Source organism: Monodon monoceros, unplaced genomic scaffold (genome assembly GCF_005190385.1).
Source record: "Monodon monoceros isolate NGI ecotype Baffin Bay Population unplaced genomic scaffold, NGI_Narwhal_1 Super_Scaffold_18, whole genome shotgun sequence".
NCBI classification, from domain to species: domain Eukaryota; kingdom Metazoa; phylum Chordata; class Mammalia; order Artiodactyla; family Monodontidae; genus Monodon; species Monodon monoceros.
In genome coordinates, this window is record NW_021703774.1 from 57,596,583 (window position 1) to 57,599,789 (window position 3,207).

Genomic DNA, 3,207 nt, shown 5'->3' on the forward strand with positions numbered 1-3,207 from the left:
AAAGAAAGAAAGAAAGAAAGAAAGAAAGAAAGAAAGAAAGAAAGAAAAAGAAAGAAAGCAAACTTTGGATGGGACCTAAGGTGCTCCATCTCTCTGACAAGGGCCTCAAGTGTTGGGATACCATGTAGACATCATGCAACCCTGGGACATGATATAATTTTGGCTGGGTGCCAGAAGACCAAAACTAGCTTTCTGAAGAAAACCCTGGCTATTTCTACAATTTTTAAAGAAGAACAGAAATGTCCAGAAAACTAATAGCGTAACAAAGATATCCAGAAAAATAATGACTAAGAAGAAAAGGTAGTCTTCCCTTTAAAAAAAAGTCATTTATAGTTTATGACCACGAAGGGGTTTGTTTATCCATTTATCCATCCTTTTGTTTAACTGATATTTACTGAATGCTGGACCTTCTCCTTCTGGAAATATGGAGGATCAATATTCTGAAAACCCCTACCAGTATAATATTAACAATTGCTAGGTGGATTACAACAGCTTGCTTTAAATGAATAGCTGAGCTTACAAAAAACAATGGGAATCTCAGAGGACAAAAATGACTAGGGAGCAGGGACCTGACCATCCAAGACTTTGTAAGCCAACGTAAGGACTTTAGATTTTACTCTGGGTGGGATGAGAAGTCGTTGGAGGGTTTTGAACAGGGGAGTGAAGTGGTCTGACTTGTGTTCTTTCGTGCTTGTTATCTTCTCCCCCTGTCCAACTGTCATCTAGCATCCATTCCCACCATTCCCTGCTCAGTTTCCCCGGGGGGCTGACCTCTGCAGATGGCATCACCAAGTCACTGGTGGGCTGGTTTCCAACTGGTTTAACTAATAAGGGGCTCCTAAAGGAGACCAGAGAATGAGAAGAGACAGTGGTCAGGGTGTTTCTCACCCATTCTTTTCCCGCTTTGGTGCTCTTTCTGGAAGCAGCTGCATCCTTCCTCCACTACGACTTCTCCTCTAGGGTCCCAGTCCTCACTGGGTCATGATACACTATCTCCTCCCCTTGAATTTTTAGTCCCAGAGATGCAACAGCTTCCTATATTGCCAGTCCCTGGATAGCTCATTTTCTTTTGTTTGTTCTCTTAACCTTGTTGTTAATCTGTTGCAAGTGGCCCCTCCATTAAAGGCTCTTCAGTGGGTGAAGAATTCACCCATCTGGGGTCAATTTTGTTTCTGGCTGGGCCCCTGAATGATACACATTTTAGCTGAATCACTTAAGTTATTTTGTTGAAAACAGGCTATAAGAGGAAAAGAGTAGAAACATGGAGTCCAGGTGGGAGGCTTTTGTAGCAATAACATAGATGAGAGATGATGGTGGTTTGTATGTGTAATAAAATAGAAGTGAGTGAATGCTGAAAATATTTTGATGATAAAGCCAAAAAATTGCTGACATATTGGATATGATTTGTGAGAAGGAGAGAGGAGTCCCAGTTAACTCGAAATCTTTGGCTTATGTAACTGGAAGGATGGGGTTATAATTTACTGAGATGGGAAAGGCTGTGGGAAGAGCCCACCAGGTTTGGAGGAAATTCAGAAGTTCAGTTCGATACATGTACAGTTTGAAAGGCTTATAAAGGAACTAAATGGAAATATGAGGTAGGCATTTGGCTGGGAATGGGGAACATTCCCAGGGCAGGGGGATGGGCTGGATGGAAACATAAATTTGAAAGTCATCAGCATTTAGCTGGTAATCAAAGTGAAGAGACTGGATTGGATCATCAAGTTTGTGAAGGTAAATAAGAAGAGAAAAGCAGTGGACACTGGAGTACTCCAAAGATTTTATGGTTGGACAGATGAGGGAGAATCAACAAATGAAACAGAGAAGGACTAGTCAGGGAAGTAGGAGGAAATCTAGGAGCTGATTGGTCAAATAAGATGAGGACAGATAACTGGCTTGTGGCTTCATTGAAGTGGAAGACCTTGGCAAGAGCAGTCTCAGGTGTGGTTGGAAGCCCGGTTGGACAAGGGTTGAGAGAATTGAAGGAAAGGACTTAGAAACACTGGTCTAGACATGTCTTTGGGGAGTAGCAGGAGTACTGGCACTTCCGGGTCTTCTTGGCTCCAGGTTGGTCCCCACTTCAACATGTCTTCCGAGCTCCTTCCAGCAGTGCAGCTTAACCATCAAGAGCATAGTTTCCAGTACCGACTGGCCCTGGTTCAAAACCCCAGCCGTGTCTCTTACTAGCTCTGTGACTAAGGCAACTTTCTTAACCTCTCTGAGACTTTTAAAAATGGGGATAATAATGGTATCCACTGGGGAGCAGTAATATTTAAGCTTTATAAAGGTTAAATAAGGTAATAAATATGGAGTGTTGAGCTCTACAGCTATTTTTATTCTTTTTAAAAATGCTAATCTGATTATGTCAGTGACTCTTTCTTTCTATTACCCTCCATCATACAGGTCCTAATTTTATATGCAGACTATCTCCTTTACATCTTAGCCTCCAGAAATGTAAATGTACCTGTAGGCCCTGAAACCTGCTAGGGCAAAAAGCTAGAGCTGCTTTGCTCCCTTCAGGACTTACTTTTAGGAGGTGCCATTAACAAGAATGTCCACTAGAGGGTGAGCAAGGAAAGAGGGAGGAGAAAGCTGATATTAATCCAGTCTTTTGGGTTAGCTCTACTGAAGTTTAACACACTATAAATTTGTCTGAAATAATGTTTTTTTCCCCATTCTTTCTTTTTTTTAAATTTAATTTGTTTTTTATACAGCAGGTTCTTATTAGTTATCTATTTTATACATATTAGTGTATACATGTCAATCCCAATCTCCCAATTAATCACACCACCACCACCCCCTCCCCACTCTCCCCCCTTGATGTCCATACATTTGTTCTCTACATCTGTGTCTCTCAAAATAATGTTTTGATTGTGTGGTGCTTGTAATTATCAGGGGCCCTCTACCATGGATAACCAGGAGTTAGTCTAATGTTTATAAAAAGAAAGGAGAGAGACAGAGACAGAGACAGACAGAGACAGAGAGAAGAAGAAGAAGAAGAAGAAGGAGAAGGAGAAGGAGAAGGAGAGAGAGAAGGAGAAGGAGGAGGAGAAGGAGAAGGAGGAGAAGAAGAAGAAGAAGAAGAAGAGGAAGAAGAAGAAGGAGAAGAAGGAGAAGGAGAAGGAGAAGGAGAAGGAGGAGGAGGAGAAGAAGGAGAAGGAGAAGGAGAAGCAGGAGAAGAAGGAGAAGGAGAAGGAGAAGAAGAAGAAG